At 35.7% G+C, this 15,239-nt stretch overlaps 1 long non-coding RNA gene across 1 annotated transcript in view; it reads right to left on the reverse strand.

Moving 5' to 3' along the window:
- LOC116667789 overlaps positions 1-15,239 on the reverse strand; it is a 325,717-nt gene that overhangs the window by 60,812 nt on the left and 249,666 nt on the right. The window contains exon 2 of the long non-coding RNA XR_004324865.1: positions 4,898-4,969. This is a non-coding gene — a long non-coding RNA (uncharacterized LOC116667789). The remainder of the gene's footprint in view (positions 1-4,897; positions 4,970-15,239) is intronic.

Consider the following 15,239-nt stretch of genomic DNA (forward strand, 5'->3'; position numbering starts at 1 on the left):
GAGATGATGATAGCTTGGACTATGATGGTGTCAGGAGATGTGCAGCTAAGTAGATACATCTGAGGTGTGTTTTGTAGTGGACAGCATGTTGTAGTGGGCAGTGAGGACAAGAGAGAGTTAAAGATGACTGACTGATCTCTGGTTTGTACAGTTCTGAGTGCCACCTACTGAAATGAAGATTTTTGAGCCACTAATTTTGAGCTGCCTTTGAAACAATTTCATTTTTTGTGGCTGTTTGCTATTTTGCACAGTTTCTTCTCTGTGAAAGACCTTCCCCTCCTCAGGACTCATTTTCTCAGTATAGTTTTGGCAGAGGGCCCCAGGGTAATGAATTTCTCACTCATTTATGATTCTGTAATAATTTATAAGTAACCTGAGTGTAGGAGCAATCATATTATACAGTCTTGTTTGCATCCCCCAATAGATGGTAAGCTTCCTGAGGGAAGTTACTAATTCTTACTTATTATTTTACTTCTGGTATAGCACAAGGATGTAACAGTGTGGAAGAAAGTCACGAACATCAGTTATAAGTCTTTGTTCAGAATGTTAGAATGTGAGAACTCTTTCAAAGGCATGTTCTATTTTGGGAAAGAAAGGCAGAAAGTTTTCATAGACTTATAGTCAAAGGGGTCAGCCAAAGTTCTGCTAATTTCTGGAACATATGGTCAAATATGGTTCTAGGAGGAATGAGAAATTATTCTTGTGGTTTAGCAGCTATGAGTTGGGCAACTTAAGTTTAGCAAAAGGGGAGAGGAAGAAAAATCGGGGGCTAAGGTCATGAGAGGGCCATGATTAAAATTTTTCAGTCCTTCCATTCTTTCAAATCAAAACTGTTAAATTCTTTTTTTTTTTTGGATGAATAAATACGAAAAACTCTTATAGTTCTCTTTCCCTAGACCTCACTATTTCTTCACAGCTGGAGGAAAAGTTCTTCTACGAGGTACGGTAAAACATAGCTGACTTAACAAATAGACCCTGACATCGCTGTCTTAGTACACCAGAACTTTATTTCTCATTCAAGTCCTAGATCACTGTTAGTATTTCCATCCGTGTGAGCTTCTATGTGGTCTTTCTGGGCTCCTAACTCCTCAAGGTCTTCATATTTCTCTCTAGTGGGTCCTAAGGTAGAGACCCTAAAAAGGGATCATACGGGAGAACTTTTTAATTTTCTAAGCCCAGGAGAGGAGGCTATTACTTCTGTCCATGTTCCGTTCACCAGAACTCAGTCATACGGTCATACCTAAACGCAAGGGAGTCTTGGCGATATGACATAGTCATATATCCAGGAGGAGGAGGAAATGGGTGAGCATATAGCAATTTTTGCTACAGTTTTAAATAAACTTTATGCATAAATGAGTGAATGAATAAATTAAATTTTAAATTTCATAGAAATTTAAACAGATCTAAAAACATAATTTCTTTCCTCCTGTGAGGGTATTTTCTTGGTGTTTTGTTTGATGGAGATTTTGGGTAGTTAGCTAGTCAAGATGTCTGAGTTAAATTAAGAACAAAGAATGTTCAAGGGCAATTATTTATTTATTTTATTTTTATTTTTGTAGGGGGAGGTAATTTATATTTATTTCACTGGAGGTACTGGGGATTGAACTCATGACCTTGTGCATGCTAAGCATGCAATCTACCACTGAGCTATACCCCCACCTCCTGGCAATTACTTATTGACAGGAGACACAAGTAATGTAGGCACGTCTATTTTGCTTCTTTCCTCCTGCTTATAATGTAATCAATGCAAAAATCAAATGTTAGGGTGGTTTTTCTTCCTAATACACAAATTTGGTCTTGGGTTCAATTAGTTATTGTACAGAATTCCTTGTAACCAGAATAAAAAGTTGAATTATAGTCTTAACTGAATGAGTAATGTGGCAAATGACAATCTATATGAATATAATCATCACTTAAACACTCACAAATCATTCAAGTTAATCTTCCAGTAGAGTATTACGTGATTTTTATTCATTCTCTGAACATAATATAGACTACCTTAATCTTATTTTTAAAAGTTCACTGTAAATTAATCTTTGATACATCAAAGAAATTATATTCAGTTTCTTTAATATGTCTCTAACAAATATCATTGCCCACATAGTAGTTACACTTTAAGTTATTTGAATTCAGAAAGTTTCTACCTGAAATAACCAAAGAATTTCAACTAAAGATAAACCAGGAAAACATTCCAGTTTTTTTTTTTTAACCTGGAAGGCGTATGTATGCTTTTCTTTCATGATACTGTAGCATTTTGGAAAATAAAATCACCTTTGTGACTTTTGATTTATGCAAGTGTCATTTTGTCCTTGAGTTGCAAAATAACTAGGATTACAAATCCCACCAACCTAGGGGTTACTCATAATTAGTTGATTTTCTACTGTTACAGTAAGAAGTTGCCAGGGTCGAAATATATAATTTGATAAAAATCAAAGCATCTGAGAACTAGAAGATATATAAAAAGTCACCTAGTCAAACATTCTCATCTTATAGATTAGGAAACAAGTTTAGAAGATAAAGTGACCGGACTTCAGTCCTAGAACTCTGCAGCAACAAAGTGGAGGTTGACCACACTCATACTCACAGTCCAGGTTATTTCCATTAAGTCATCAAATTTAAACTTAATATATATAAAACCCTCCAATCGAGTATATATTAATAGTTTTGTTCTCAGCATGTGTATGCATTTGTGGTTGTAATGAATATATGGAATGGATAAAGTCAACATTGATAGATAATTATACAAATATTTCAGTGAGTATTATTTTCACTCTTTTACTATTAAGATCTCTTAGTGAAATGTGTGCGTGTTTTATGGTGGGAGAGCCTTGTGTCTTTGGGTGTGGTAAGGGTTAAACAGGAGTTATTCAAAATGTGAATATTCCCAGAGAAAACTGATGCAATTATTGCAATTCTCTCACATACATACATGCACACCTGTGCACACACACACACACACACACACACACACACACACACAAACACATTTTGACCAAGTGTTGTCTTTTTTGGTCAGTGATTCTTATCAATTATAGTTATCACTATTAGTACTTAATTGCTCATTATTCAGTCATTCACACATTTACTCACTTAACAAATAAACATATTGAGTATATACTGTTTACCAGGCACTAGAGGTGCTTAGTGGAGCTTTTAACAGACATACAGAGATATGGAAAAAGATGTTAGAGTCCTGAACTCACCTATATACACATTAGAACTTCTAAGGGCTGCGCCATAGAAGTAAGGATAAAGTGGAAGCAAAGAGATCCTTCCAGGGAATTGCAGCTTAGCTTTGAATGATCTTAATCTCTGAAATTGGGTTTGGGTGATCCCAGTGTGACTGTGCCCCTAGGAGACTAGAAGTAGTATACTTTAATTCTCTCTGGAAGAAGATAACTTTAGGATACAAATTTTTTCTACCAACTATTTTTCAAATACAATGCGTGACACTAAAAACCTAAACAAGAGGGACCAATGCAGAAAAAAAAATAAAACAGTAAAAACACTTGTAACATTCAGGTCCTATGATATTAAGGGAACTGGATTGGGAAAAGATGTTCTGTTGAGTCTATGGGAAGCCGCAGTTGTAAAATCACAAACTATTCCTGGAGTTCTGGAAGAAGGTCATGGCATATGCAGTAGATAATTATGTGCCTTTTGAAAGGTAGTTTCTGAAGTGCATTTGTCCCTGATAAAGATAGAGTGCCTAACCATAAGAAATGAAATGGCCATTTATCCAGAACTATCTACCATGAGACCTAAGAGATCCACAAAGTCATAAGGTCAGGCAAGAATGGTACTAATTTCATAAGGTGAAAGCGCTAAATCCAGACTGAACATGAGCAGGACCCAATGGCACAAGCCAACTGCATGAGCAGATGGCCTGGATCCCCACATCATCTCCCACTGCTGTCTGATCCCTTTCCTCAGCTAATAACTATAGCTATTTAGGAGATCCCTTATAAGCAGCTGATAGAGAAGAAAAGTTCCTGAGCTGAGTTGGCTTGGCATCTGGGGGTAAGGAAAAAGTGGATAGCAAGCACAACAGTCTTGTTTAGGAGTGGCATTGAAAGGCCACAGTCAAAAGAAAATCCTCTCAGTAGGTGGAGCTTTGCACAGTACATGTGCGTGCCTCAAGGTAAGAATACATGTAGACTCACAGGCAGTGACAAATGGCCGACCTGAGGGAGACAGATAGGAAGATAAGGAACAAAAAAGGACTGGGGTAGAGGCATATTTATGGATATATGGGAGTGGGAAGAAAGTATAAAGATTTTTGTGTCATGTATTTTCTGTGCAAGAGAGCATCGACCACGGATGAGGCACTAAACAAGTAGACTAAGCCAAGTAGACAAAATAACCTAGCCAGCTGCTATGAGGCAGCCTGTGTTGCTGGTTAACTCTAGTGCTATACTGTGAGTGCATGAATAAAAAAGCCACTTTGGCAATATTGGAGGCTATGTTTGAGCCCACTGAGGTCCGATTTCACTAATGAATGTCCAAATTTCCAGCAGCAGAGTCCAAACTTGAGCCTATAATAAGGCACCATTTTACATGAGGCCTCTTCTTGGAAAGGCCAGCAATTTGTTCTGGCAGGAATTAATACATTTTCTGAGTATGATTTGCCTTTCCTACCTGCAGAGCCTCAACCAATATCACTATCTGAGAGTTTAGGTAGTATTTGATTTCTGGCACAGGATCCCATATAGCATTGCATCAAACCAGAGGTCCTACATCATAATATATTTCACATCCTCCTACAAACTCATATATATATATATATATATATATATATATACACACACACACACACACACACACACACATACATATATATATATATAAAATCTGTCCACCTCATTTATTCAATGGTAGTATTGTAAGGTCAGACTACCTGAATTGTGTCTTGGCTTTGCTCCTCATTGCTCTGTCACTTTCTCAGTCCTTCTGCTCTCTGTTTCCTCACCTGTAAAAGAGGGATAATAATAGTGCTCATGAGTTAGGCTTTCTATTAGCCCTTGAAATTATACCAAAGAATGTGCCTATCACTAAATAAAGCAGTGATGTTACATATTATTTTTAGCTTATTAACCATGTTTTTTTTCACTCTCACTTCTCTGTTAAATCTGGTAACAGAGGTGGGTCTATGATGCCAACCCTACATAATCAGATTATTCCATTCTTCTTGTTTCACTAATGAGTTAGTTTGAACATATGACCTAAAATGGACCATCCAGAGTTTCCTGTGGACTTATTTTATTTCTGGACTTTATTTTTCTTAAACTGAGATTCAAACTTTAAAGATAAATTAGGTGTTGCACCACTAGTATCCATTTTCCAAGCAGAGCAAGGAGAAAAGGGGCTGAGGGAAGGAGAGAAAAAGAGAGAGAGAGAAAGAGAGAGAGATCTGATAACATTTGAACACCTAAATCCATTTATGCCTGAAGGAAGCATTATCTACCCCTAGATCATTTAGTTACTGAGCCATTAATTTTCTACTCTCTCTTTTCTTTCCTTCTTCCTTCCTTCCCTCTCTTTCTCCCTCTCTTCTTTCTCTCCTTCCTTTTTCTTTTCTTTCTCTTCTCTCCTTTTATTTATGCTAGTTTAAACTGGTTTTCTGTCACTTGCTATTTGACCAATACAAAGATCTTCTTTAATGAAGAAATTATAACAATAATAATTTTAATATATACTTAAAAGATTTGAATGAGGATTAATGCAGGACAGACACAGCACTAAGATCTGGGGTAATTTTTAAAAATGTAATATTGAATCTGTCGTGTAAAACAGTAGCATGTATTTTATACATATGTAACCTTCATACAAATTATTTATAGGACAAAAATCACCCTAAACATTGCCTGCTTATACAAGAAAATTTATCTCTCTTTTTGAACTTATTTCTGCTTATTATGAAGGAAATCATTATGTGATAAACATTTAGTCAAGGAATTCACTTTTGGGTAATACATAAATTGAAATTTAATGTCATTATTGAATTTCAGTATATTATAGCTTCTTGTTTAGATGAGAATCAATCACTGAAGAAAAAAGTCATTGATTTTCCCCCAATAAACATCAGATTAATGTTTACAAGGGTAAAAAATACCAAATTTGGAATCTTGTAGGCTTGAACTTATGATTAAAAATACCTGACATAAATTCACAACAGCCAAGTGGACTGAGGTAATTATCTGATAACAATTTTCAAAGAAGATATCTTGGCATTGACCAAGATTCACGGAAAAATCTGTGATTACTACCATGGCAGTGAATGCAGAACATGACATTCAAAGTAACTGACAAAGTTCAGTTTTCTTTGTGCACTTGCAAGCAAAAGGACTTAGAAGAAGAAGCCTTACAATGGATTAGATTGCATATCTTAAAGTGTTGTTAGCACATAATGGCACGCTGGATCTCATTCAAGGCCTCTTCACTGTCACATTGTTCAATGGAATATGTCTGTATTTGCATGGATCTGGAATACATTCAGCACATCCTTGTTAAACCATCAAGAAAAATAATGGTTTTGCATTACTGGGAAGCAAGGAACCTTACATTTCATGACTTAACATTTCAAGACTGTCAGAACCTCTGGATTAGTTCACTGACTTTTTCATATCTCTTTTGTCTATATTTCATTAAGAAGGTACAGTGTCAGAAAACCTGTTTTTGCTGAACAGTTTGCTGATTTTACTTAGGAGAAGAGAGATACTAAAAATGTTTATAACTCTACTTTGAAACTCTAAATCTCATTTATTTTTCAAATCCGAAGTCCTACCTATACCCCAAATCTTTTGTCTGATTTTCAAAATCTTTCTTTGTTCTAAGATCCTGTATTATCTTTACTAGTTACTTAGTACTCATTGTTGAGGACACTGAGGGTGGCAATAAAAATCACACCTTTACCCACCCTAGATTTTGAAATAACTGAAAAACAAGACAAACGGGGCAGACAGGGGGTACGAAAAAATCACCTTCATTACTGATAAACTGGATGTAAGTAAATGTGGCTTAATGCTTATGGGCAAACGAGTTTACTAACAGTGTTCACCAGATTATTATAAATCTACTGTGGCAGAGACACCAGATGCTTACCAAATCTTCACATGCTTTCAATATTCACCAGCTCCCCTGCAGTTAAACTGACCAATGTGACTAGTTCTAGATGTCATTCCCAGGTTAAAGCTTTTAAAATCTGCTGTGCAATGCTTTGCCTTTACCTTAGCAACATCACCAGAAATTCATATGCTCAAATAGTATGACAAGATGTAAACTGACTAGATCTGAGTCACTGCTTGGAAGTGAGTAGCTCTGGAGAACTGCTGATCCAAGATGACTTTGACATATGAAGTCACTGAGATTTTGTTACCTCAACATTGGCTGTTTCAACAAAACTAAAACTCATTCCCACCTAGTCCTGAATACAACGTACAGAGGGCAGCAGAGTAGAATACATTCTTTCTGTAGAGAGAAAAGACAGCAAAAGGCTGGGTGAAACGTGCCCAATTTCTTTTCACCCAACTCATACACAGATCATCCTGAGGGAGTGGGATGAGTGAAGAAATATAGCAATAGTGGAGCTCTTGCTACATATAAAGAAATATCAAGAGTGTGAGGAAGAGTTCAACTCCCCTAACATCTAACTGCTCTTGTTCTCTTAGTCTACTGGGTTTAACTAATAAGCCTGTGGATTGCCAGTGTTGTGGCTATTTCCTTTGCAGGGAAGAAGTCATTAGCCTACAAGACAGTACTGTTTCTACCTTCATGAGACCACTTCCTCTATATAAACCACTGCTTCTTTGGGTATTTTTCTTAGACTAGCAATGGGCGGTACAATTTTGTTGCTACAAGGCTCTGAAATTGGACAAAAAAATTAATATTAAATTAACATTTAGGTCACACTGGTATAACACTGAAAATTCATTTCCTTATCTATTTCTCTTTCCAGATTGTTCCAACATAGCCTATCAGGAGTTCATGATAACATCAAATTACAATATTAAGATATGCAAATAATGAAGAGTCAGCATAGAGATGCCCCAGATTTCAACATGAACCCCTTCATATTATGGATCATTAAGGGAGAAATTGACATTCAAAGAAATTAAGTCCTCTTACAGGTTAAACGTACAAACAAAAATACAATGAAATTGAAGTTTAATATCAAATATACTTGTTCCTGGTTGTTAAATTTCAAAGAAATTAAAATTCAAAGTTTATCCAAGTCTCTGTCTCTTTTGCATCTCAGCTGGAGGGAATTTCCTGTGTTTGGGGTGATTAGGACTTTGTTGAACAGCTGCACCCTGGGGGAATTCAGAAGTTAATTAATTGAATGCCAAGTCTCTAAGTGCCTCACTTTTTTAAAGTCCAAATACTTTGTGGAACACACATAAGTATAGCTCTGCTCCCAAGCCTATTGAATTTAGAAAAGTAACCACTCCCCATTCAACAGAAGTTATTCCAGACAAAATTATATTGCCAAAGCCATTAGGAAAGCCTCAGTTATTTGAGTGCAAGAGAGTAGAATAGGGAAACTTCTACCCCCACAATTTAGTCTCACTAGGATCCTAGTTACTTTATACTACAAGTCTGGGACATGGTTATGACTCTAAACATAATAAGGGAAATTCTCACATTAGAATGTGAATTATGGCATCATACCATTATCATTCCTAGGAACAATATGCATAGGCTACCTGTTTGTGCATGATGAGTGATGTGTCAGGCACAGCGTCTACTTTAACCTGCTGCTATAGCAAACTATCCCATGATCTCAGTTGTTTAAAAAAAAATCTTCCACTGGAGGCACTGCGAGTCTTATGGAAAGTTTTATGATGAGATTAATAATTTCCTTCCTACAGGAAGTGGGAGTAAACATTTGGGAATAATACAAGCTATTACTACCTCTTCCTTGCAAAATTTAACGGTTATAACTTAAGTCATCAAATTGCTGGGTCTCCCTCATCATTATACTAAATACATATTAAGTTCTATTTTCTCCTTGAGCCCCACACTTCAGGAGCCTAAGTACTCATTTAAATGTGAGACCGGTCTAGTGTTATAGCATCTAAAATCTCTTATGAGAAGACATTCATTTTCACACATTTTTGATCCTTCTTGTATGGATTTGCTTAGGCAAACAACCCAATCAAAAAATGGTCAGTTCTAAATAGCCATTTCTCCCTAAAGACATACAGGCGGCTTATAGGCACAAGAAAAGATGCTCAATAAAGTTGATTATCAGAGAAATGCAAATCAAAACTACAATGAGGTTATCAACTCACCCTGGTCAGAATATCCATCATTAAAAATTACACAAACAATAAATGTTGGAGAAGGTGTGGAGAAAAGGGAACTCTTCTCACTGTTGGTGGGAATGTAATTTGGTGTAGCAATTATGGAAAACAGTATGGAGAGTCCTTAAAAAATTAAAAATAGACTTATCATCTGATCCAGCAATCCTACTCCTGGCCATATATATGGAGAAAACTCCAATTTGAAATGATACCTGCACCCCAATGTTCATAGCAGCACTATTTACAATAGCCAAGGCATGGAAGCAACCTAAATGTCCACTGACAGATGACTGGATAAAGAAGATGTACTACATATATATACAATGGAATACTACTCAGCCTTAACAAAGAAAGAAATAATGCCATTTGCAGCAAAATGGATGGACCTAGAGATTATTATATTAAATGAAGTAAGTCAGACAGAGAAAGATAAATATCATATGTTCATTTATATATGGAGTCTAAATAAACAATACAAATAAACTTATTTACAAAACAGAAAGTGACTCACAAATATAGAAAACAAACTTTTGGCTACCAAATGGTGGGGGGGGGGGGATAAATTGGGAGTTTGGGATTAACATATACACACTACTACATATAAAAAAGATAAACAACAAGGAACTACTGTATAGCCCAGGGAACTATACTCAATAACTTGTAATAACCTATAATGAAAAATATATATATAACTGAATCATTATATTGTATACAAGAAACTAACACATTATAAATCAACTATACTTCAATAAAAAAACAAAAATCAAAACAAAAAATCCCCAAATTAATTACAAAAAAAGAAGGTAGAGAAAGGAGGAAAGTTAAACAGAAATTAAAAACATTCCATGGAAGGAAAGTTGAGTGAATAGTAACTGCAGCAGCCATGGAAGTGCGACATCTTCCTTCAAGAGAAAACTGCCATGAGGAATGCAATTTGCCGACAGCCTCCAGAGGCTATGAAAAGAAGTGATTAAAAAATCTCTTAATGGCAATTCAGTGACTAAATATTTGAAACAGAATTAAAAAACAGTTTGAAAAGAGAATTGACATAATTATTTTAAAAATCAATGACTTTATTCTAGAATAAACACTTAGGAATGAAATGGGGAAAATGTTTCAGTATAAGAGTAACAAAAACTATAAAATACCTATGACAGATTTAACAAGAAATGGACAAGCAGAATATGAAAAAAACTAGAGATATTATTAAAGACAAACAAGATAACCACTCTCTTGGATGGAAAAACCTTTTATCGTTAAATGTTGATTCTCCCAAAATGAATATGCAGGTTATGGGGAACAGAGCACTTTCATATACTGACAGTGGAAAGAGGTTTTATAGCATTTGTGGAAAGCAATCTTACAACATATGTTAAAATAAACAGTATCCTTTGACTCAGTAATTCCAGAACTGGAAAATAAAGCACTAATTCTTAAGGACATATGTACAGGATACTTATTGCAGCATTGTTTGAGGTTGCAAAAAGCTTTGTAAACAAAATGAATATTCATAAATGGGAACTTGGCTTAACATACTATGATAAATCTACATCATAAAATAGTATGTATCTACCTAAAAGAATAAAAAAGAGCTATGCCAAGTTAAAAAACAAAACAAAACTTCCCCCAAAACGGAAGTCTATAAACAGATGGCTTCACTGGTGAACTAAACTTTTAAAGAATTAATACCAATCCCTCTCAAACTCTTCTTAAAAAATTAAAGAGGAAGGAACATTTTCAAACTCATTTTACAAGGCCAGCATTAGAACACTGTATTTTCAAAATCCTTTCTCACATGTTTTATGCTTATTCTTTTGGCAGACTGTATTTTCCAAAAACGGCCACCATAATATATCCCATCCCACAAGCCCTTCTGCAATGTGATCTTGCCACTTCCTCACCAGGAAGTGAGACTGTCTCTCCACTCATATCTGGGTGAACACTGTGACTGCTCTGACCAATAATCTACAGTGGAAATGACAGTTTCAATTTTGAGCAAGGACTTTACGGGGACTGGAAGACTTCCACTTACTTCTTCTTGGTGATTAAAGTGGTTAATTTTTCTTTTTCAGTATAAGTGTGTCCCAGCCAATATTTAGGATATTTTATACTAAAGAAAAAAAATGATTGTTTACCTGAAATTCAAATTTAAGTGAATATCCTATATTTGTATTTGCTGAATATGGCAACCCTACTTGGAAGCCAACAGACATACCAGAAGTGTGATTAACATGAAAAAGTTATCCTTGAGCCCAAGCTGAGTGGCCAGGCCCTGGAGGTTGGGACATCATCATTTGGACGGAGAGAAGCCAAGGAGCACTGAGGCAGCAGATGTATGAATAAAGAAGACATTTTGTAGCTCCTCCAGTTCCAGTGATTCTAACTGATTTCAAGTAGATCAGAGATGAGCCAACCCACTAAGGCTTTCTCAAATTACACACACACACACACACACACACACACACACACACACACACACACAGATTTATTTTAAGTCAAAAATTGTTAAAGTGGTTTGTTATGCAGCAATTGATAATTGAAATAAATTTGGAATTTGAAAAGAAAAAACAACCCTGATGTCGTTGTAGGTCTAAATTTGTTGTGTTGTTATGCCTGCTGAGTTCTTCTGGTTTTGGTCATCTTTGGTGACGAACTCATATCTGATTGCTTTTAACAAGTGGAAATCCTAAGTACCAGAACTGAAGTTATTTTCTTTGAGGGAAAGGGAAACTTGACTCTGGTTTGCTGGAACTAGTTCCCAGATTTAATGCAGGTGTCTCAATTTCAGCTCCCTCATCTCACCAAGGACCCAAAGTTCAGTGTTCTGGTCGAAACAAATACATGGGCAACCCACTTTCACCTTCACTGCCATTAACTGCTCCCTATTCAGCTTTCAACGCGTGGGTTACTGTTTTTTCTTATTTTGTCAGAGAGGTAACATGGAGATTTCTCTCAGTTCCTATAAATAGAACAATGTACTAAAAACTATGTTTTCTCTAGAAGTGTTTTTTTAGTAGAGAGCCTCTCAGATATCTGCTATATTGTACAACTTCCTTCTATTATTATAAATAATTTCCTTCTGAAATTATACATTTCTTTAGAGATTTAAAAATGGTTCTTATGAGAGACAACTTACATTACAAAAGAAGTTACACCACTTCCTTGGTGGCTGTGAGGGAACCCCAATTCCATAGGTATGTCAATAACCCTCTCTAAGACCTAATATGATAAGAAGCTTGGGAAGAATTTTATTTCTTTAGGCTTTCTACTTAAAAAAGAACAAGATGGTTTAATTTGAGGCTTTAATTCATTTGCATTTTGATGTCTTTAATTTAATCTATGTCTTCTAATTTATTCCTTGGAAAGAATATTTATTTCACATTTGGGACTCTCTGCTGGCTATTATTATTGGAATATCCTAATTTGACATTTGATCCTATTTTCAGAATCTTAGACAGTTTATGTTGGACAATATGAGGGGTGTAATTTGAGACTGGAAATAGAAGTGAAAGTGTCCTGTTGGCTTTAAGTACAAAATGGCCCTGGAGTTAATTCCTAGTGGAACAGGAAATGAGCAGTCCTCCACTGTAATTAGTTGTACACAAGGAGAAAATCATCGCATTCAACTTGTGATGGTCCTTTGCCTTCAGTTTGGACATTGTGCAGTTTTATACAGTTATATAATTTTACTTATCACATGAATGATTGGACTGCTAGAAGTATTTTGTACTATAGATCATTTCTCTGATTAAATAAAAAAGAATGGTTGCCTGGCTAAGTAGGTCATTAGCCAAAATTTTGCAAAGTAGATTCTTCAAGCTTGATTTGCAAGTTTGACTGTGGGGCTTTTAGATAAACCTTCTGGGTTAAGTTTTTTTTTTAAAATTTTCTGGAGCTAAGAATAAACATTTTTCTTTCTTGTCATCAAAAGCAGTCTATAAATATTCCCATACATTTCAGAATGATTACATTAGCCCAAATCTTTTCATTTTGGAGGGATTACTCATAATTCTAAAATTTTACTCAGTTTAATTAATTGGTGTTTTAAATCACTTCACAAATTTTGAGAAACAAAATCTACACTGTCCACTATTGGCCCCAGGAAGGTACTAAAAGCAGTAGAGTTTGGTAAGGCGAGAAGTGACTTCATGAAAGAGGAAACCAAATTGTCATGATTCCTGTAATCTCCATCAAAAGGGATAGGTTAACCCTATTTAACCATATGCTTAACGTTTAAACTCAATGGGTTAAGAGAATTAATAGCTAAAGAAGATTAGTATGGGGATGCTTCTTCCCTACTCAATATTTCCTTCTATCTGGAGGGAGTTCCAATAGTGTAACCTCTCCTACTCCCCCTCACCTATTTCTTCCCACAAATGTGGAGCGAGTTATTTTATTGCAGAGCTTGTAAAGAGCTAATGTGCATGTGTATTTTAGTTCCATTCTCTCTCTTTCTCTTTCTCCCAATCTCTTTCTCTCTATCTCTCTGATGTAGGTGATTTTTAAACTGTAGGCTGAGTCCAAATTCCCCAGAGATGCTCTTTAAAACATTTCTGGGCCCCCTTTCTCGAGATTTGACTCAGTAGGTCTAGGAAAGGCCCATAACTTTACATTTTTAACAAATCCCCAGGTGATGCTGATGCGGTTAATCCAGGAACGACACTTTGAAAAACACAACTTTGCTCAAAGAGAGCACACGTTCTGTTCTTTCTCCACACTAACAGTTATGTGGAAGCAGCTTCTGCCCCGGTGGTAGGGTCAGCACTAAGGCTACCTCTAACAAGGTTGGTGTCTGTCTAATTCTGGGTCAGTATAAGAAAGCCTCCTTTTCCACAAACAGAAGTGTTCTCCCTGATTTTGATCTTCTAGCTGCCTTAACATTTTGTCTATATTTTAACTTGATTACAATTTGAGTAGGAAAGAAGGGTGCTATTACCACATCTCCTCAAAATCTCAAAATGAATATATATGTTCTCATGTAGTCAATTAACACGTGTTAGTCTACCTCCCTGGATTTTAGGATATTGAGAGAGAAGGACCATAGTTCTCTATCTTTGTATAGTCAGTATGCAATCAAGTAATGCCCTTTGTGCACTTGAACCCAATGCTGATTAAAGAAACTCTGCGTATAAATATTATTGTCACCTCCTAGATAACGAAATGTTTCACTGTTAGCTAGAATTTTAGATTACCTCAAATACATGAAATTCCTTTTCTGGACAGTGGACTCTTAGCAAACTGTTTTCAAGGGCTGATGCTGCTGAAGTCATTAGAATAGGACTTTCAGGAGTGATGTCCAGTGCTCAATGAGTAAGCCATCTTGATATATGCTATCCCAGGAAGTTAATTTTTTAAGTTTGATTAATCATCGACTTTATTCCTTCAAGGTTTTCTATCTCCTGCTGAGGGGATTACAGTCCAGCGACTACTCCTAACAGCTAGCCAGCTGGTGATAATTGCTGTTAATTTCCTGGTATTTGGCAATGAATTGTTCCTTGACAACTGGAGGGAGACAGCATAAGAAAGCTTTGGAAGGGAATTGCAAAAATAACATTTAATGTTTTTGCTTGATTGTAAAAAGTGATACATGCTTATAGCTGTAAGTTTAAAAAGTATGAAAAATATGATAAAAAGTAAGAATTTCAACATAATCCTTTTATTCAGAGAAAAGCATAATTTTTGCAAAATTTTTATGAACTTTTCCTCTCTGCATCATCTATCTTTCCTTACACAACCTGATATGTACATATATACCACCTCCACCACTACCACCACCACTACCAACACTTCTACTCAAAATCTGACATCATTCTATTTTTCCAGCTCTGAATTCTACTTTTTATTGATTTAAAAATAAATGCTTAGCATTTTCCAACTTTAGCTTTCAGAAGGATTATTTTTCATGACACTACAGTATTCTATCATATGGTTATAGAG

This window comes from Camelus ferus, chromosome 12 (genome assembly GCF_009834535.1).
Source record: "Camelus ferus isolate YT-003-E chromosome 12, BCGSAC_Cfer_1.0, whole genome shotgun sequence".
In the NCBI taxonomy this organism is placed as follows: Eukaryota; Metazoa; Chordata; class Mammalia; order Artiodactyla; family Camelidae; genus Camelus; species Camelus ferus.